We start from the raw sequence: 23,100 nt of genomic DNA, 5'->3' as shown, positions 1-23,100 counted from the left end.
TAAGAAAATTCATTTTTAAAAAAGTCAAGAATACCAAAAAAAGAAAAAGTGATATAAGAAGTAGGTTTAGCAAATACCATACTCTAAATTGTATTTAATAAGGCAATAATTATCAAAAACTATCTAGTAATAACTTAGAAATAGAAAAGCAGATCAATAGAATAGAGTAAATATACAATTTATAAAAATAAATAAGCTTAATAATCTTGTATTTGACAAATATAAAGACAAGATTTTTATTGGAATTAATTGTTTAGTATTTCTTTGAATACTGAATATTATCTGTTTTTATTATATTGGTTAGTTTTGTTCTGTTTTTATTCTTTTAATTTTTTTATAAGACATAACTAACAGGGGGAAAGAGACAAACATAAATATAATAGTATAAAATCAAGATCTAGACAATAGTATTACAAAATTCAATTAAAGTAACAAAAGTCTAGAATCACAAGGCATTTGTTTTAATGATTGAAGCATGTCTAGATCCTAAGTAGTGTTATAAATCAGTAATCATCAACTCTTTGGTAGATGTTTAAAAGCACTAAAGTAAGTTAGTGATAAAATAAATAAACATGATTCAGATGAAATGAAATCTAATAATCCAGTGTTTGATTAACATGAACATAAACTAATGGGAAAAGGACTACCTATAGAATAGGAACTGCTGGTAATTCTTAAAAACTATTTGGGGGAAAAACACACCAGATTTATCTAGCACTTTACACCTTATACCAAAATAGGTTCAAAATCAGTGGGTAACATAAAGCAAAAAAAGATAAAAAAAAAAAAAGAAACAATAGACTTTTCATATCTTTAGCTAAGAGGTGAATTCTTTAATATGATAAAAGATAAAATAGGTAATTTTAGGACTAAATTTTTTTAAATTATTTAAATATAATGCAGCAAAAATGAAAAGGCAGTATATTATTTGCAGGGGAAAATATTTGTGCCAATCATTTTATGAAACATACAAAGAGAATTGAGAAGACCAAGAACTTTTCCTCATTGAAAAAGTAGTCAAAAGATAAGAGCAAGAAATTCTCAAAGGATTTGCATACCATTAAAAACCAAGTGAACAATTTTTTTAAAATTACTACTAAGATAAATGCAAATCAAAATAACTCTCTGGTTTTACTTTATACACAAGAAATTGACAAACATGAAAGGAGATAAGAATAATTCATGTTAGATAGGCTGAAGAAAGGTGAGCACAATAATACAGCATTAGTAGATCTGAAAATTAATGAAATCATTATGAAAAGCAAATTGAAATTATTGGCCCATATTTATTGATATGTAAGATTGCCACCTAGCTCCCATCCTTTTCTCAGAGACATACTAGACTTCAGATAATAGTTAATATATATACCACCCGCAAAACCCATCCATGCATTTAAACTATTAAAGAAGACATATGCATATATATAGAAGTATTAGTTGAGGAAAGGGGGAAAATTCATCAACCCTTGGTATATTTATCTACCAAAGCATCAGTTCTTAAATAAAATTGGTAATTCCTTGAAATTAGTATTTCTTTCCTTTATCTTTTGCATAGCCCTGAGAAAATAATTTAGACGATCAAGACATATTTGATGACAAAGACATTTAGTTGAAGAAAACTTTAGAAAGTCTAAGTATTCATAAGCAATTTTTTATAATACTTTGAAATCCTTGACTCAACACTCTATCTGAAGTTCCCTTATGGAATTTTCTCTTTCCCCTTAAGAAAATACAAAAATAGCTTACATGTGTAGTGATTACAGTTATAAAAAAGTGGTCATATTCAATATATCATTTGATCCTTAGATAGATTCAGGATGAATATTTCAAATATTATCACTTACAATGTTTGTCCTTCATTTTCTTTTATTTTTTTTTTAGCTTTTGTTTTTGCAAGGCAAATGGGGTTAAGTGGCTCACCCAAGGCCACACAGCTAGGTAATTATTAAGTATCTGAGACTGGATTTGAACCCAGGTACCCCTGACTCCAGGGCCGGTGCTTTATCCACTGCACCACCTAGCCACCCCTGTCCTTCATTTTCGAAAAAAAGACCACAACATCAGAGAGATGATGCCATAACAAACATGCAAATTGGAATTGAGTGAGGGAATGTTGTGCTAATCAAAAGCCTCACTTTCTCCTCCTGAGCCATCTTGTTGGCCAGATAGGAATCAGGACAACTGAAAATGATCCTGGATACAAGTTAATCAGGGTTAAGTGACTTGCCCAAAGTCATAGAGTAAAAATCTAATGTCTGAGACTGGATTCAAATTCCTGTCTGCCTGACTCCAAGGCCAGTGCTCTATCCACTATGCCATTTAACAAAGTAAGGTTTATCATAATCAAATTGCAGATGAAGAAACTGAGGCCCAGAAAAAAAATAAAAGGTTAAACAGTTGTGAAAATACAGTTGTGAAAGACCCAAATTCAGGTGTTCTTCCTAACCTAACTGTTGAAAAATCTTTAGAAATTCGTACATCATAATGTAACTAAATCTAAACTCCTTAATTTTTCATTCAATGCCCTAAAATAGGCAAGGAAAATGCATCTGTCAAAATGACAGCTTGGCTATGAATTTCAAATAAAAATGTTGCTCTCCTGCTTTTTCTAACACCTCAGACATTCACTCACCCAAAGTCTGGGATGCAAAGTAGCTCATTCATATTTTAATTCCACTAAGGAGAATATAAATGCAATCAAAAATTTCCTATATAGTTGGTCCATGAATTTACAACAGCAGTTGCATAATTTATAAGTTGATGGGACATATTTCCAAAACACCCGGGTATGAGTGATGAAACAATGTGTCACAGTTCAGTAACTGAATATCAAATGTAGCTACAGGGGCTGATTTCTAAATCATTGAACTTTTAATGAATATATAGGTGAACATCTAGGGTGGTACAAATACAAATGATTGAACAGGCAATATATTTTCCACCAATAGGAGATTTCACTGACACATTCAACCTGGGCTGAGTATAGGTAAAAAGACATGTGATTGAATTTTCTGTTATAGAAAATCTTATTCCAAAATTGTGTTTTTCCTAATTCAATGTGTTTGTAATTACCGTGATCACTCTGATAATACTTTAGCATGCATAAGCATACATGTGCATAATGTCTTTTTCATTTTAAGCCCTTTAAGATTTGCCTCCAACATATCTTTCCAAAATTAACTTTTAAAAGTATTGTCATATAAACAATATTACAGCCAAATTGACCTACTTCACCGTCCTATATAGGAAAGCCGTTTCCACTTCTGTTCCTTTGCAGAGATTGTCCTCAAACCTAGAATGCTTACCTTCTCCCATGTTATCTCTTTACCTTCTTTCAATATAAAACATTAAATACCACCTCTAACAAAATTCTCTTCTAATCTCTTACTTATTAGTATCCTCTACCACTTTCAAGTTCATTTATATTTAGTCTATATTTTTATGCTAATTTATCAGAGTATATGTTGTTTCCCCCCCAAGGAAATGTAAGTTCCTTGAGGACAGAGTGTGTTTCATTTTTAATCTGGTATCCCCAGCAATTAATAGACTGCCAGGAACACAGTAGATGCTCAAAAAGGCTAATTTAATTCAATTGAACTTAATGAGTGTGTCTGTGTGTGTGTGTGTGTGTGTGTGTGTGTGTGTGTGTATACATATATGCATTCCTGTGTTTATAGTACTGGTACTGACTCTAGGGTCTATAATATGGGCTCAAATTCTGCCTCTGTTTCTTACTATCTGCACCTGTCCAAACCTTCCCTGGGCTTTAGTTTCATTTGTAAATTGAGAGGGTAGGATCTTATGATTCTAGAAAACCTAAACAGCTAACTAAAACAATTAGAAAATTTATTAATATCTAAATCATTCAAGTAGCAAAAAGGAAAAATAAATCAAAGAACCTATTCACACACCCCAATAATCACAAAATCTCAAGAAAACACCTCATAAATGATGTAGTCTAACATAACTGAACAGTAATTATTGCAACATCATCAACAAATGGTCCAACTCCTGAAGTAATGTATTCCACCTCTGAGAAGCTCAAATTATTAAAGAACTTTTCATTACTACATGCCTGAATTTGTCCTTTCACAAGTGCCCCAATTTCTTGTAATTATACTCTCTAGAAAGAAACAGAAGATAACTCCTAAGATAGCTCTATTCTAGATAATACTATGCAACTGCTTTATCTTGGAACTGAGGAAACTGAAGTCAAAAGCAGCTAAGATCACATAGGTAAAGTATCAGAACCAATGTTCAAGCTCGGGTACTTTGATTTCATGATCAACCGTTCTTCCTACTGCCACTGCTATCTTGTCTTCACACTAAGTTTTCTCTTCTATAGGCTAACAATCCTTAGTTCCTTTAGAGAAATCCTCACATTTCCAGGGCCTTTACCATCTTAGATGCCCTTTTCCGGACATTTAAAATGGCACCGGGACTGAACACAACATACACATTGTCTTAACAAGGGAGAATATAGGACTTTAAAAAAAAGTATAAATACTGTACAAGCAATGACAATCATTCAGGCTATAATATGCACAACCTTGGGCAACATGGAAGTCCTGATAAACCATACAATAAAATGAAGATATCTGGGAACAAAATGGAACAAAAATCCTATATAATTGATTGTATCCTTACTTATTAAACAGCATAGCATAGATGCAAGAGCACTAAGTTTGAATCCTAGCACTAATACTTGCAACTTATATGATGTTAATCTAATTGAATCAACACATTCATAAAATAGAGGTCTAGATTTGAAAGACAAGTATTCTATTCACTATTATTATCAATCGTGGTCCCAGCAGTCCAATGATGAAGTAAGTATGCTGGCTATTCTTGTCAGAAGGGTGATGAACTAAAGGTACAGAATGAGATACATTTTTTTGAACATAGGTATTGTTAGAATTTATTGTTTGACTAATGCATATTTGTTGGGGGCAGTTAGATAGTACCATGGATAGAATACTGGGCCTGGAAGGAGGTCAGATTCATCTTCAGAATTCAAATCTAGCCTCAAACACTTAACAGCTTTGTTATCCTGGGAAATTTTTTTTTATCAGTTCCTCATCTATAAAATGATCTGGAGAAGAAAATGGCAAATCACTTCAATATATTTGCCAAAGAAACCTCAAAATAGAATCATGAAGAGTTGAATAAAACTGAAACAACAAGAAAAATTCATTTACTAGAGGGTTTTTTTAATTTAATAAGAGGCATGGGGGGGGAATAAAATTTTGTTAATTGGAAAAGTATTTTATGGGTGGCTAGGTGGCGCAGTGGATAGAGCACTGGCCTTGGAGTCAGGAGTACCTGAGTTCAAATCTGACCTCAGTTGCTTGATAATTACCTAGTTGTGTGGCCTTGGGCAAGCCACTTAACCCCATTGCCTTGAAAAATCTTAATTAAAAAAAGTAATTTAGTTTTAAAATGAGAAGATAGAACTAAATGATATTTTAAATTCATTTCAACTAACATTGTAAAATCTACAGCTATTATAAAATGACTCATATGACACTCTAATAGTGCATTACAAAGTAGAGAAAACAGGCTGTGCAAAGAAATGGATGCAATGTTTATATGTGGAAAAGCAAGAAGAGCTGCCTGTTTGACTTGTATCTAGTGTATGAAGAAGAGTAATATGCTATAAGCCTGGTAAGGGTTTTCAATGACAAAAATATGAGAAGAGATAGGAGTGTTAAGGATAAAAATAGGAACGATCCAGTTTGAAAACTAAGTAGTATGAAATAAGGGTAGAGAGGACCTTGAATATTAGGATTAGGAATTTATGTTTGATTTAGTAGACAATGGGAATGAATAAAGACTATTATGGAATCATACAATCTCAGAGATAGGAGGAAATTCAAAAATCACTTATTCCACCACATAACTTGGTCAATGATCCACTATATAATCACCTAAACAAAAGATTATCCAGTTGTCACTTGTAGCATGTAGGATACTAATCAAATCAATTCAATAAAGTAAGAAGGTGTATATCAACTCATAATTTTATTGGGCCCATTTCCTTCAACCCAAGTTATTATGATCACCATCTTAAATTCTTACTTTTCCATATCATCTATTTCTAAATCATACCCAGGAATCTTGACTTTCAGAAATGAAGCAAATGAACAAACAGAAAAGGCATTTATGAAACAATAATTATATGCTAAGAACTGTGCTAATCAATCTTCTCTCAAGGAACTGATTGTGAATGGAGACAAGAACACATAAAGGAGTATTCAGCTACAGAGAAAATGGAAAAGTGCAGTGATCTTTAAGGTTTATGTCTAGAATTCTCAGATGAAAAAATTAAAGCTAATTATAATCATATGAAAAGTTATTTTGAATCATTATTGATTAGGGAAATGCAATTTAAAGCATCCTCTCACCTATCAGATTGTCCAATTTGACCAAAAAGGAACATCATTAATGCTGGAAAGTAGATGGGAAAACTAGGACACTAATGTATTGTTGATGGAGTTGTGAACTGATCTCATTTTTCTGGAAAGCAATTGAGTATTATGCCCAAAGAGCAAAAAAAAAACTGCATATCCTTGGGTCCAGCAATATCTCTACAGGTCTCATTCCCAAAGAGATCATGAAAAAGGGTAAAAAAAAAACCCAATTTTTACAATAATATTCATAGCAACTCTTTTCATGGTGGGAAAGAACTAGAAATTCAGCATTTCAATTGGGAATGGCTGAACAGATTGTGGTATATGAATATGATAGAACACTATTGTTTTATAAGAAATCATGGTGGGGGGGTGGCTAGGTGACATAGTGGATAAAGCACCGGGCGGCCTTGGAGTCAGGAGTACCTGAGTTCAAATCCGGTCTCAGACACTTAATAATTACCTGGCTGTGTGGCCTTAGGCAAGCCACTTAACCCCATTTGCCTTGCAAAAAAAATCATGAGGAACAAGACTTCAGAAAAGTCTGGAGAGACTTAAATGAACTGATGCTAAATGAAATGAGCACAATCAGAAGAACATTATACACACTAACAACAACATTGGTTAAAGATCAATTATGATGGACTTGTTCAATTCAGCAGTACAATAATCCAAGACAATTCTGAAAAATGTGTGATGGAAAAATACCATCCATATCAGGAGAGAATTGTAGAGTTTGAATGCAGACCAAAAGTTACTATCTTCAATTTTTAAAAGTTGTATTATGTATTGTTTTTCCCTCTCTATTGCGTTTTTCCTTATGTTGAATTTGATTCTTCTTTCACAACAAGATTAATATGAATCTATGTTTAACATAATTACACATTGTTTTCTGTTGGGGGAGTGGGGAAGGGCAAAAAGGGAGGGAAAAATGTAAAACTCAAAACCTTGCCAAAAAATGATTGATAAAAACTATCATTGCATGTTGTTAGAAAAACAAATAAATACATATATATTATAAAAACGTATATAGGCAGATTAGGTCTTGCCAGGAAATGAAATGAGGAATGAAGTATTGCTATGAAAGTTTGAGGAAAAAATTCCCTGCAATGTCTGCTACTCCAGTACCAGATTTGGAATTGGCATGTGGGTTCAAGGGTAGGAGGATAATACTTTTTCTTTCTGTAAATGTCTTGAAGAGCATTCAGTTCTAGTCCTTCAACTAAACCCCCCAAATTACATTTTCTTCAAGTGAGAAAGAATGTCTAAATTTTTTGATATACATATCCAAATTTTGATTGTAATCTTTTGGGGAAGATAATAATTTGCCATCTTAAACAAAATTCTATGCCCTGAGTTCACATGACAGAGTTTGAATTTATTGATTGAACTCAGTCCCTGCTATGATTTATTCATTCAATCAATACTTACTTAATATATACAATAACAAGAGCTATCATTTATATCAAATGATCCTTAAATTTTAGTGCAATTTTAACTCTTAATAGCATTAATCATCTAAAACATTATAAAGATGTTTGAGATACTATCTCACTCTTTATAGTTTACAAAATTATATCATTTGATCCACACAACAACACTGTGAGGTAGATGCTATTATTATCCTCATTTTGCAGATGAAAAAACTAAGACATAGAGGGGTTAAATGACTAAATGGCTCAAGATTGTACAACTAATTTCAGATCAAAATGTGAGCTCATGTCATGAGTCCAATACAGTACTACATTATGCCAATTAGCTACCTCCAATTTCTATACATAGAACTGAGCAGGGTTGCTTTGATGAATTAGATAGGATACTTCTCAATCAGGTTATCTAGCTGACAGAGTGAATAGAGTGGTAGGCCTGGAGTCAAAAGACACATTTTCCTGAATTTTGTGGCCAAATCTGACTGCAGACACAAATGGTGTGATCTTGGATAAGTCACTTTACCTTAGTTTCCTCAACTGTAAAATGAACCGGAAAAGGAAATGGTAAAACCACTCCAAAGTCTCTGATGAGAAAAGCCCAAACGGGATTACAAGAGTCAGACATAACTAAAAAAAATTGAACAATTTCTCAAACAGTTTATACTCAACTTGGAAAGATAAAAGAAATCAAAATAGAATCATTGGAATTGAAGACATCTGAGTTCTAGAGCTCACCATAACCTTGTTGGGTGACTGAGTAATTCCTAACCTCTTTAAAGTTTTCTAATTAAAAAAAATATTGAAGCTATTGTGCTTTTATTTGAAGTTCTTAAGGGAAGAGCAAAGAAAAGTAAGGTTAGAGGAGAATGCTTTTAAATAGAAAGCAACAATCTCCTTGTTTCTTTTGAGTTTTTTTTATTTTTTATATCATGATATTATAATAGTACTTACTGGAGCTAGCAAAACGTCTAATAAACCACATTTTTTCCAGATATATAGAGATGGCCTTCTTTCATGATCTGCAGCATTAATGAAGACATTAAAGGAACAATTTAGTTTGGGGAAGAAACTTTACATATATTTAATCAGTCTTGTATCCAGGAGGATGTTTTCCAAAGGAATAAGCTCAGTAAGAACTACATTCTTTTTTCTAGCTTGTGATAACTTGTTTCTATTCTCTGCACAAATACCAACCCCCATCAAGGTCTGGAAGCTGCCCTCCATACCTCTGCCTCTGAGATTTCCTAGCTTCCTTAACTCAGCTTGAGTCCAAGCCCTAAAAAAGTTTTTTCCCCTAATCCATTTGCCCAGTTATTTGCATTCCTTAATTTTTAAAAATTATTCTGCATTACTTTCTAGTTACATATCTAAGTACTTATTGTATTTCCCCAGTAGAAATTAGGTTCATTGGGAAAAAGTCTCTTTGAGACTTTGATATCTGTTAATGTGCTTGATGTATATTGAACTGAATTACTTTTTAAGTTTGGAAAATTTTGTTCAGTCCTTGAGTCATGTTAGATGCTTTGAGACCCCATGGACTATACTATGGATTTTGCTGTTGTTGTTTTGGGAAATGTTATAGAAGACCAATTGGCAGAATATAACTATTACCATAAAAACCCCACAATAACACTGAATTCAAGCTTTTCATGCAAGATTTTTCTTAACCAAACTAATTATTTGATGAGTTTTCTGATTTTGAAGCAAAATGTGTCCCAAATTTTAAAGTAGATTGAAAAAAATTTGCTGGCAACTCATCAGAAAAGTAAGTATAGAATGTACGTCTACAGAATTTGTAAGGAATAGGCAGTAAGCACAAGATGTTCATACCAGTAATGGGATCAAAATAGAAGTAGTTAAAAGAAGTGGTACTCCCCAGATGTCTGTACTCTGACATCAATTAACAAATTTGTAATGCAGGAGCAGGTGCAACATTTCCAGAGTCATTTTTTCTCCATAAAATTAAACACATGGAGGGGGGAAAAGTTCTAAAACTCAAAGCAGTGTGAATCTAAAGGGGGAAAAGGAGCAAATGAACTTTCTCTCTGTTTGCTTCCTTTACCATAGCCATGAGTTTTTAAAAATATGATTTACAATGATATGATAATTGTTCTTTCCATGACGGTGTTCCTAAAGCAGAAAAACATGTTTTAGTTAACCCTAGGAAAGACAATCAAACCAAATTAATAAGTTTCTTTATTGAAATATTCAATCTATTATGAAAGGGCATGGTCTTTCAGAGTCACTATTTAATTAATTAAGTCAAACTGAAAAAATATTATTAATAGAGTAAATTATTTTGAGTTAACTTTGAATCTCGCCTCAGGTATTTGCTATCTGTATGATCCTAGGCAAGTCACTTAATCTCTCTGTGTCACAGTTTCCATCTCTGTAAAATAGAAGTAATTGTAATGCCTCCCAGAGTTTTATGATGACCAAATGAATTAAAATATGTAGAGTACTTTTCAAACCTTTAAGAGCTATAAAATGCTGACTTGTTATTATATCATTGCTGTTACTATGGAAAATAGATACTATCCTCCTATCAGTTCCTACTGATTCTTTAAATCATTTTGTTTTTTGCAAGGCAATGGGATGAAGTGACTTGCCCAAGGTCATATAACTAAGTCGTTATTAAGTATCTGAGGCCAGATTTGGTGCTCTATCCACTGTGCCACCTGGCTGTGCCTCATTAGTCTTTAAAGTTGGCCTAATTTTATTTTGCAATTTTAATGAGAATTTTCCTAAACAGTTGGTCAAGAATTTTTTTTCTTTTAAATTTTCTAATTTTTGTGAAAACTCATCTTCAGGGATTTTGTCCAAATCTTCTTCCATAACTATCTCAGTCAGACAATTAATATTAATATAGTTAGCAGTTATTTCATGGAGAGCTCACAGGGTCAGTACTCATATGGAAGTCAAAAAAAGTCAAACAAGAGCAGTCAAGGTCACTGTGAAGAACTTTGGAATCTGGGGGCAGAGCCAAGAAGATGGAGTGAAGGCAAGATATCCCAGAAGCTCTCCCCCAGATCACTTAAAAATGTCTTTGAATAATGACTCTAACCAAATTCTAGAGAGGCAGAACCCACCTAAAGATTGAGTGAAATTATTTTCCAGCCCAAGGCAACTTGGAAGATCCATGGAAAGAGTCTGTTTCACAGGGGTTGCAAAGGGCTGCAGCACAAATAGGGTCAAACAGCCAGAGCAAAACAGCTCCTTCCATCCAGGAACAACCCTTGCAGTGCCTGGATCTCTGGGAGTCCTTGGGTTCATGTCAGACAGTCAGTTTCCAGACCTCTAGGCCCAGGGATTGTCAAGGACAACTTGGAAGTCAATGGGAAAACTCTGCTACACCAGAGTGAGCATGGAACCCAGTCCAGTGCAGGCCTCAGAATATCCCCACTCCCAGGAGGCTGAAGTAGTTCTGCAGAGTCATGAGGCAGTTGCTTCCAGAAGTTTCAGCCCTTGGTCATTAAGAGGGTCTGGGGGAGCATGGAGACTGCAGAGCTCTTACCATTATCCCTGGGGCAGGACTCTGTTGCTTTGCACATACTCAAATCCAGGTCACAGTCTGGAGCCCCATATGCCATAGTGAAGCAAGGATCATCCTTACAGCACCAGGGCAGAGTGGTCATTCACAGACCAGAGTACAGGTCAGGAGAACAGTCAGAGTCTCTCATAAGGCCTTGGAGGAACTGAAGTCCAGGGAGGGCAGTGTCTTTGAAAACAGTTGCAAAAATCTACAAAAACTTGGGAAAGTGAGTCCTCCACCCTGGAAGCAGCATCCCACCTTAATAAAGAATTAAAATCATGTCATAGGCTGGGGAAATGAGTAAACAATAGAAAAATAAGAATTCAACCAAAGACAATTACTTTGGTCACATGGAAGAGCAAAATACATACTCAGAAAGTGACAAAGTAAAAGCTTCTGTACCTAAAGCCTCCAAGAACAATATTACTTGGTTTCGGGCTATGGAAGAGCTCAAAAAAGATTTTGAAAACCAAGTAAAGGAGGTAGAGTGAAAATTGAGAAGAGAAATGAGAGCAATGTGGGAAAAAAGCATGAAAACCAAATCAGAAACTTGATGAAGGTATTTCAAAAAAAGACTGAAGAAAATAACATCTCAAAAACCAGTTTAGATCAAATGAAAAAAGCAACCCAAAAAGTCAATGAGAATGCCTTAAAAGGCAGAATTGGCTAAATGGAAAAGGAACTCTGAAAAAAAATAATTCCTTCAAATATAGAATGGAGATAAGGGAAATTGATGATTTTATGAGAAATCAAAAAACAATAAAACAAAACAAAACAATGGAAAAGTAGAAGCAAATGTGAAATACTTCATTGGAATAACAACTGACCTGGAAAACAGATCTAAAGAGATAATTTAAAAATTATTGTGCTACCAGGAAAAGTACTTTGACTTTTTTTAAAGAAATTCTCCAGAAAAATTGCCTTGATATCCTAGATGCAGAGGCCAAAATAGAAAATGAGAGAATCCACCAATCACCTCCTGAAAAATATTCCTAAAATAAAACTCCAGGAATATTAAAATCAAATTCAAAACTCCCAAGTCAAGGAGAAAATATTACAAGCAGCCAGAAAGATTCAAATATTGTGAAGCTATGGTCAGGATTACATAGGATTTAGCAGTGTCTAAATTAAGGGATTGGAGAGCATAGAATATGATATTCTAGAAGCAAAAGAGTTTGAATTACAACCGAGAATCAACTTCCCAGCAACATTGAACATAAAAGATGAATATTCAATGAAATAAGGGACTTTCAAACTTTCCTGATGAAGTGACCAGAACAAAGTTTGATCTTCAAGTACAGGACTCAGAAAGGGTGGATGGGAAGGGCAAATTATGAGGTATTTAATGAAATTGAGCTGCTTGTATTCCAGTTTGGAAGATGATACTGATAACTCATATGAACCTTCTCATTTATTAGGGCAGTTAGGAGCATATATAAACAAGGCACAAGAGGGAACCTAATATGAAAGTATAATATATTATAAAGATGGAGTTAATGGACAAGAAAGGAGAAAGAGAAAGGGGAAGCTGAATGGGGTAAGATATTTCATGTAAAAGAGGCAAGAAAAAGTTTTTGCAATTGAGTGGAAGGGGGGAAGGGGAGGGGGGAATGAGTGAGCTTTCATTCTCATTGGAAGTGACTCAGAGAGGAAATAACACAACACTTTCATTAGGGTTTAGAAATCTATTGTACCCTATAGGAAAGGAGAGGAAAGAGATGAGAGAAAGGGTACAGGAGGAGGAGGGGAGGGAAGGTGTAGGTGATAGAAGAGAAAGAAGGTGTGGGGACAGTAGTCAGATACAATACACTTTTGAGGAGGAACAGGATGAAAGGAGAGAGGGGTGAGGAGGAATAGGATGGAGGGAAATACAGCTAGCAATTATAACTGTGGGGAAAAATATTGAAGCAAGTTCTCTAATGAACTTATGATAAAGAATTCTATCTATCCCAAAGACAGAGCTGATGGTATCTCAATATAGAATGAAGTACACTTTTTTTTCCTCTCTCACTTAGTTTAACTTTTACAACAAGACTATTATAATAATTTGAAAAATAAATATAGAACTTTGGAATCAACGATGAGAGATGGGAAATACTGGTACAGGACCACCAGCATGGCATGCTCATATCAAAGAAGACATTGTATTCTCTGAGCAAAGCAGAATTGCAGTATCCAAAAGTAATTTGAGATACTCAAATTTTGATACCTATCCACTCCAAATTTGTGCCCAACCTGTAGTAGAGCCTTTTGAGCTTATAAGCGTCTGATCAACCACAGTTGAACACACCACATTTTGATGCTAACATGGTGATGTCATTTTGTTCTTCTTCAAGAACAAAGGACAGCCACACTGCACTTTAAATTTTATAAAGCTCTTAACATTATTTATAACAATCTTTGAGGTAGAAGATATTATAATACTAACCTTATAGATGAGGAAACTAAAGTTCAAAGCTATTTAGTCAAATTTAGGATAAGTTAGTTATTTCTAGTGTCTGAGAAAGATTTTGAACTCAGGTCTTTCTTGACTCCAGGTCCAGTGCTCCATAAATTGTGTCATCTACTTATTTTACTATTAGCATCCATTAATCATTTACTACCAGGAATTGTGCTCACTACTGGTGATACAACTAAAACTGAAACTCTTGGTGCCACCAAAGAACTCACATTCAAATGAAGGAGACAACATGCAAATTAGGCACACACAGACTCTGTGTTGTCTACATTACAAAATAAGGTTGGATTTTTTTGTTTGTTGAGCTGTGTATAGTACATATAATACATAAATGTAGAACATAAAGAACTACACATGGTAATAACTGTTTTATAATCTATTAATTGCTTTGACTTTTGGTATCTGTATATCTCTGGGTCCTTACTATCTTTTCATAGTAAAACATTCAAGCTAATAACTAAGATTTATGTAGTTCTGGGATGGCTAGGTGGCATAGTGGATAGAGCACCGGCCCTGTAGTCAGGAGTACCTGAGTTCAAATCCAGTCTCAGACACTTAATAATTACCTAGCTGTGTGGGCTTGGGCAAGCCACTTAACCCCATTACCATGCAAAAACCTAGAAAAAAAAGATTTATGTTGTTCTTTAAGGTTTGTAAAATGGTTTATAAACACATTTTATTCTTATAACTCTGAAAGATAAATGGTACGATGGTCCCTATTTTATAAATGTGTACTGAGACAGACAAATTAAGTGTCTTATAAAGCATCTCACAGATAGTAAAGTATCTGAAGATGGACTGAGACTTGCCCTTCTGACTCTAAGTCCAATGCTCTATCCACAGCATCATTATGAAGCTATTGTACTGCACACTGCTCAACTTTAGAAATTGAAAGACAAAAGCAAAAGAAAACAAAAACAAATAATAACCTTATTTTGTATTGTAGATAATGTGTATGTGTGTGTATGTAAATGCAAGTCATACTAAAGAAATATAAGATAACCTTGGAAAAGAAGGTGATGAGGACACAAATGGCTTCCCATTTATAGGTAGTATTTGAGTTTTATCTTGAAGGAAACAAAACATTTCAGGAAGCAGAAGTGAGAGGGAGAACATTCTAGACCTGAAGCCAGTCAGCACAGGCTTCTGAGTTGGAAATGGAGCATCAAGTGTGATGACTAGCAAATAGACCACCATGGCTAGGCAATAGACAGGGTGGATGAGTATATTGGGTAAGTATTAGAGAGCAAAATAATTCATCAAAGATCAAAACCAGCCAAAAAATCCACAGGAATTCAAAGGATAGAAAAAGAGAAGGGAAGAGAACAAATCTGGGACATCAACAACCAAAATGGACTTGATGCTGAGATAAGACACTTTTTTTTTTAGTTTTTATTGCAAAGCAATGGGGTTAAGTGGCTTGCCCAAGGCCACACAGCTAGGTAATTAAATGTCTGAGGCTGGATTTGAACTCAGGTACTCCTGACTCCAGGGACAGTGTTCTTAACCACTGCACCACCTAGCCACCCCTGATAAGACACTTTTTAATGCTTCTTAGTGCAACCAAGAAATCTAAAGCTCAAAGGTAAGATTAATAAATCAACAAACATTTATCAAGTTTTAATTCTATCTTACTAGTACTGAAACAATAAATACAAAAATGGCAGTTTTTACTTTTAAGGAATTTATATCCAAGTGAGATATACATGTAAGCATATACAAAAGAATTATAAAATGGACACAGTTCCTAACTGTAGAAAATATTTCTACTAGCCTAGAAGAGGGAGAAAGGTAATAGCTATTCAGTATCATTGTTTATGCCCCTCTGTCCACAGAATTTTATTCTAGATGCAGTTCCTTAGAAAGTCTTCTTAAATTCACATTGCCTCTGTCCTGCATTAAAATTTTATCTGGAATCCAATATGGAATAAGAAAAGCAACCTAGGACTATTCCATTATCCCATCTTCCCTGCTACTTTATACTAACTTTGAATCTCACTTAAAAGTCATTAGATTCAGAAAATACTTTTAGGAGGGAGTTAAAAACCCCATGAAAAATGGGACCATTCTGTGAGCACCATCCATTGTGAAGCAGCTGGAACAAGCTTTTTGTATACTCAAGTATTTCAAGAAGATGAGTACAGAAGAGTCTCACTAATCCTCTATCCATCAATCCATGAACCTATTAATTCTCAAAAGAGCACTGGAAAGCTTCTGAGTAAAGATTTAATAAAGGATACAGAGAATGATACTTTATAATACTACTACTTTATCCATAATGTAGTTTCACAAGCTTTACTGTAGGATGTTAACCAATACATGACTGAATTAGATTTAATTTCATTCCTAAAAGCATAGGGTATCATGATTATAGATCTGGAGCTGGAGAGGATTTTAGAGGTCATTAAATCCAGTCCCCTTTTTTATAGATAGAAAACAGAGGACAAGAAAACTAAAGTGACAACCCGTCACATGTATCAAATCCATATATTTTGACTCCACATTAGCTCATTTTTCCATCACATCCTGTTACACCTGACTCTTCTACTTGATACCAGTGTCATCTCACCTACATGACTTCAGCTATATTAATATCAATTTACTATTTATGAAATAGTTCCATTGTTGAAATTTCTGATATATTTATGTTCAAAATCAATGATCCTGTGTCATCAATATGCTACTTATTAAATAAGTATATGCCTGCTGTTCCATTGACATGGGGTTACTAATTCTGACTTCAGATTTTGAAAAACCATTTGCTTCATAAATTCATCCACAGGAACTTAAAGAATGATTAATATAATTCACTCATTTAATGATATCTACAATTTAAACCTAAAAATATATTTGTGTCTAATGCAACTGATTTGAATCTTTGCTTATTTGACTATAAAACATAGTATATACACATATAAATAACTATAAATGTGTGTTTGCATATGTATGGGGGCATATATAATAAAGGAATAAATGAAAATGCATTTAATAAACATACTAAGCAACAGGAACGTTACTAAGTGAAAATGTTACCAATACAAGTTAGCGACAAAGTCCCTACTCTTTTTTTTTTTTAGGTTTTTGCAAAGCAAATAGGGTTAAGTGGCTTGCCCATGGCCACACAGCTAGGTAATTATTAAGTGCCTGAGACTGGATTTGAACCCAGGTACTCCTGACTCCAAGGCTGGCGCTTTATCTACTACACCACCTAGCTGCCCATAGTCCCTACTCTTAAGAACTCACTTCTTTTATTTTTTGCAAGGCAGTGGGGTTAAGTGGCTTGCCCAAGGCCACACAGCTAGGTAATTATTAAGTGTCTGAGGCTGGATTTAAACTCAGGTACTCCTGACTCCAGGGCCAGTGCTCTATCCACTGCGCCATCTAGCCGCCCCTAAGAACATAACTTCTAATAAAACTGGCTGATTTTCTGCATAGCATTCTAGACTTGGATGTAAAGCAAGATTTGAATTCAAATCCCTCATTAAATGACTTACATAAGCTGACACAGAGTGAAACAAGCAGAACCAAAAGGAAAAAAAGCATTATGAATTAACAACAGTATAGAGACAAATAACTTTTGAAACTATCAAAACAAACAGCTTTTGAATATCATTACTAACCACTATTTCACAGGATCAAAAATGATGCAAACTACTTCCTGGACTCAAGGAGAAAAATGAGGCACATTTCTTTTTTGGTAGTTAATGTGGGAAATTGTTTTGCCTGGATGAACATATTTGTAGTAGGGTTTTGTTTTTGATTTTTTTTATTTTGTTTTTCTAATGAAACAGAAGAACAAGTAAGAGAAAATATAATTTTATTAATTAAAATAGTTTAAGTAGCATATTTACATTAAATAATCAAATATTATTACAAGGAAATACAGATTATATGGAGAATGGCTAGGGAGGCAATGTCAATTTCATTACTCTAGTCACTGCTAGAGTTGGAAAAGGAGAACTCAAAGTCCTAAGATGAAAGACAAAACAGTCCAGAGTTAGGTGGTATCCATTTGTTGGTAAGACATATTTGGAGATTTCTTCTTTACTACCATATGATCTTCTAGTAGTAGAAAACAACACTCCCAAGTAATATATTAAAAGATGGTTAACTATTAAAATTTAGTCCAATTCTTCTTTGAAGCCTGGGAGAGAAGGGAAAACAAACCTAGAAAGGAAGTACCTTTAAATTACTGAGGTCTTTCAAAACTAATTGAGAGGGGCAGCTAGGTGGCGCAGTGGATAGAGCACTGGCCCTGGAGTCAGGAGTACCTGAGTTCAAATCCAACCTCAGACACTTAACAATTACCTAGCTGTGTGGCCTTGGGCAAGTCACTTAACTCCATTTGCCTTGCCAAAAAACCTAAAAAAAACTAATTTGGAGATGCCCAAGGAATCTGGAATCAAAAATCACAAATTTAACAGAGATGATAGTGTATTAGAGGTAGAAAGAAAACAATACTTGAGACTGGATTTTCTTTATCCTTCTGGAAAAGTTGAGCCATTGATTATTGCTAGGGCAACTATTTTTAGCACAATACATTTTGAATGGAAACATATCCCCCTGAAAGGTAGGAAGATACTAAGAGTGCTCTTCTACAGAAGGAGGAGAAGTATGGAGAGCCAGACCACCCTGCAGGAAAATTCGGAACTCTTTCCCACCACAGGATAAGGGGATATTGATATCCCAGCCTCGACTATTCCATAGAATCAACTGGTATATTTTATATGTACCTGGAATCCAAACTCCCAATGATATTGATGATAAGAAATTGGGTGTTGGCATCCCAAAGCATTCATTCTTTGAAAAACTCAAGACTGACTCCGGAGGTGTAAAAGCTCAGATTTCTTTTTTCACTGGTCTGCAAAGTTAATCACAGACCTGCAAAGAACAAGCAGCTCACAAATTAAACTTCAGGTGGAAGGAGAGACAGTTACATAAGAATAGTCTGAAAAACAAAGGTCCAGGTCAGAATGCCTGAAGGAAAGAAAGAAAGCAAAATAGTCAAAGGAAATGACTGGACTTAGACAAGAAAGAGTCCAGCATGTAGGGGGAAAGTGGGCCAAACTTTCATGGCCTTACGCACTTCCTGTACAGGGAATAGTTGGGAAAAAAAAGGAATTAAAGGGTGGCCCACCCTTCTACACGACTGGGGTCAGGTATCCATTTTGGAACACTGAGAGGCAGGAAGCTGGAAGAGAGGTATAGAGATGGACTGAGGTTGCTTTTAACTTGGTGAATTTACTTTTACCATTGGAATTTCATTGAATAATTGGAAGAAATTTACATCTGAGGGCCTTATGCTGAACAATCTGGGTCAGAGGAAACCCTCAGAAAATACCAGAAAGGCACAAATAGTTTTTCTTAATATTTAAAAGCTAGACAGAATTCTCCTTCAACAGTGTGAGATTCTTTTTGTTGGACTTCTTCACAAAAGTCTAGATGAATTTGATGAAGATATCTTCTTGATGAAGAAAGAAGAGTCTCAGACTCTTCAGTCTCTTCTTTTCCTTAAAAGTATCCCCAAGCACTGCAATATCTTTAGAAGTTTTTGGCCTCCAGGTTGGAGAAGGAAAATGGAAGAGTTCAACCCCATTTCATGTTACCAAAGGAAACAAAGACCATAGGAAGAAGTTGTGAAAGGAACTAATGATCTTCATAAGGTACTTACCCCCACATTGAGGGTGTAGGGTCTGTTCAAGGAAGACTAGTACCTTTGCTGTGAGAGTTGCCAAACCCTTTTCAGAATCACTTTCTAGCTTTGATGTTCAGTTGACCCAGCTAACTCTCAGCTGTGGCTCAAAGAAGTAGTAGCATGCACAGTGACCATTCATCAGTAAACCATTTCAACAGACAGGCTCAAATAGATTGAGGGTAACCAAGGGAGTCTCAAACTAAACAATGAGTTGTGTGTGGGGGGGGTGTCTACCACAAGCATGTGAAGTCTTAGGAATGGGTAGATGAGGACATTTCTTTCCAAAAGTCTTGAAGGCAGCTAAAGCAGGTGACATGGAGTTCTTAAGAGCTTGGTCAGACATTAAAGATGCCAAGGTCATCCACTGTATCTAGACCCATCACCAGCTGTCTTGACTCGGTCTTGTCAAGTTGGATCACAATGACTTTGGAAAAGAAAGTAAGGCAGAAGACTTCTTGCAACTCTACCTCACTTAAAACAATTAATGCATGAATTAAAATACATCACTCATACTTTACCATTCCTCAAAGTCCTGTGGAGTCAGGCAAGTGATGAAGCAGCTGATGTGGACACACTGCAACTGTAGTCACAACCATGCACACGGGCTTCCCTACTGAAAGCAACAGTGAGATTCAATACCCTCCAGATGGTTGAGCAGTCCTTTTTCTTTTCTTTTCTTTTTTTTAGGTTTTTGCAAGGCAATGGGGTTAAGCAGCTTGCCCAAGGCCACACAGCTAGCTAAATATTAAGTGTCTAAGGTTAGATTTGAACTCAGTTACTCCTGACTCTAGGGCTGGTGCTCTACAGCACCACCTAGCTGCACCCGCCAGCAGTCCTTTTAAGGATTGCACTGCTTATCTCCTGATGTGAGAAAGGGGTTAGAAAAGGTGCCCCAAAATTGTCTACTTACCTAACCCTAGTCTGATTACCATGGCAGGCAGGGTGTAGTCTAGACACACAAAAAAAATCTACAAAATCTTTTTCAAGGATTTCATTCACCATTAGGGCATGCAATGTGTGCACATTCACAGACAACACAAAATCCAATAGACTTGAAAAGTCAAACAGTTCTTGTTTCAAGAGAACTCAGCAGGTATCCTATCTAATTAGCAACCCTGAGTAAAATAAGCCTGGCTTATGAAGGCCAGTTTACTGAAGTTGGAACTGGATACACATTTTTTTTTCTGGAGTAACCACAGTGAAAGGGAGTGTCATGGAGTTCAGGTAGGTTTTGCAATCAAAACTAATATAATCAACAAGCTTGAATTACTACCCAAAAGAATGAATGGCAGACTTATGACAATGAGACTGTCATTTGAAGGAAAATGCCATGCCACCATCCCAAGTGCTCCTGCTCCCACTATGATGAACCCTGATGATGCCAAAGAAAAATTTTATGAAGACATGGAGACCCTTATCATCAATGTGCCAAAAGAGGATAAGCTTATAATTCTCGATGACTTTAATGCTAGAGTAGACTCAGAATACCAGACATGGCAGGGAGTCCTTGGGAGGAATGGAGTGGGAAATATCAACAGCAATGGTCACCTATTACTGAAAACTTTTTCATCTCATGACCTCATCACAAACACTTTATTCCATTTACCTAAATGCAGTAAAATTTCCTGGAAGCACCCTTGTAGCAAATATTGGCATTATAGTAAGAAGAGAAAGACAGGAAGTGAGAGTCACAAAGACAATGTGTGGTGCAGAATGCTGGACTGATTACAGACTCATCCTCTCTAAACTAAATGTTCATATTCAACCAAAGCTGCAGTCCCAAAGCAAAATGAATAGTAAAAGAATTAATGTCAAGAGATTATAGTGTTTCTCTGGAAAGAAACGGTTTTTGCTAACTTGGAGGGAAAAGTAAGCCAACACTCAGTTGGCAACAGTGGGAAGCCTTCAGAGATCTGGTGTAGAGCATTGCATTTGCTGGACCAAAACACTGGAAAATGCCAAGACTAGTTTGATGAAAATGATGGAGGAAACACAGAAGCTGCTAGATGAAAAACGAGAACTCCACAGGGTTTACCAGCAGGATGGTTCATCCATTTCTAAGAAGGCAACATTTAATTCCATCAAAAGGAAAGTCCAAGCAAAGATTAGACAGATGCAACAAAGAGATGCAACTTGGCTCAGCAAGAAGGCAAATGAATTTCAATTTTCTACTGACAGTAACAAACCAAAATCCTTTTATGATGCCCTGTGGACTATTTATGGAGCATAGATCTATGGTGCATCTCAACTAATCAGGGCCAATGGAGCCATACTGATCAATAATGGGAATGGGAAATATCCTAGAGAGATGAGCTGACCACTTTCACAGTGTTCTTAACAGACCCTCATTGGACACTGCAGAAGTCACTGGAGGTTTACCTCAATTTGAAGTCAATCAGTCCCTAACTCAAGTTTCAACTGAAAAAAAGATTTTGAATGCCATTAGGTTCCTTTGAAGTGGCAAAATATGTGGTGCTGATTCTATTCCAGCTGATTTCTACAAGGTGGGGAGGTCCATTGCTCATCCAAAAACTGATTAAAATTTTCCAGGTTATATGGTATGAAGAGGTTATCCTCTAAGAATTCAAGGTTGCTTCAATTGTCCATCTCCATAAAGTAAAAGAGAATAAATTGTCTTGTGACAATCAAAGGGGCATTTCTCTTTTAACTGTTACTGGTAAAGAGATCCTTGTATCCCTTATCATTCTTGTCTCCTGCCCCTTCAATGCTCACCTGGGGAAGATTGAGGGAGTCCAGAAAGGGACTTAACAGATGTCATCATAAAATTGACATACAATTGGCCTGCTGGAAAACCACAAATCTCGATGCCATGTGGCCAGACTTGTTTGAGTCTAAAGCAGTCCTTATGGCTGTTTCTCCCTTCCCTCTCTCCCTCAACTCTGTCAGGTCTTCAGCTGCTTCCCTCTTCACTCTCTCTCCCACAGGCACCTTGCCTAATCCTTTATTATTCAACCTGTCTTCTACTGGTTTACTATCTCTCCTGGAGAAAGAAAGAGAAAAAATAAGTTTTAATCTGTAAATTTTGCAGGCTTATAAAATAAATTATTAGTTTATTTTAGTTCCAAGGCTAAATGAGAATTCATTTACTTTCCCCAAATCCAACCTATAGACTTCAGGGAAAAAAAAGAGTGTCCTCAAATGCCTATGAGAATATCAGCGACTCAAGTACAAATAAAGTCAATTCAAAAATTAAATGACCCTAGAAGTTGATAAATCTAACCTACCAGAACAATTTTGCCCCTCAAGGTCAGGGACTATCTCCTTTCAGTCATCTTTCTTTTCCAAGACTGAATAAGATGCTTCATACAGTAAAAGCTTAGATAAAAGTTCAATTGAATTGAACTCTTGGTGTTGTTTCTGTGTTAGATGGTGATAAATGGGGAAAGGAGAAGTAAGTTGGAATTCAATATCTTGTTTTTGCTTAACAATAGTCTCCAGATTTCCATTTGTCATTAACTTTAACATGTAAAAAAAGCCTGGAAATTGAGGGCTATTCTTTGTAATAAGTAGCACTTTGGGGTAAAAGAAATGAAAACTGCCTTTGCCATTTGGCT

Source organism: Macrotis lagotis, chromosome 5 (assembly GCF_037893015.1).
Source record: "Macrotis lagotis isolate mMagLag1 chromosome 5, bilby.v1.9.chrom.fasta, whole genome shotgun sequence".
NCBI lineage: Eukaryota > Metazoa > Chordata > Mammalia > Peramelemorphia > Peramelidae > Macrotis > Macrotis lagotis.
Note: the sequence above shows the minus strand (reverse complement) of the source record.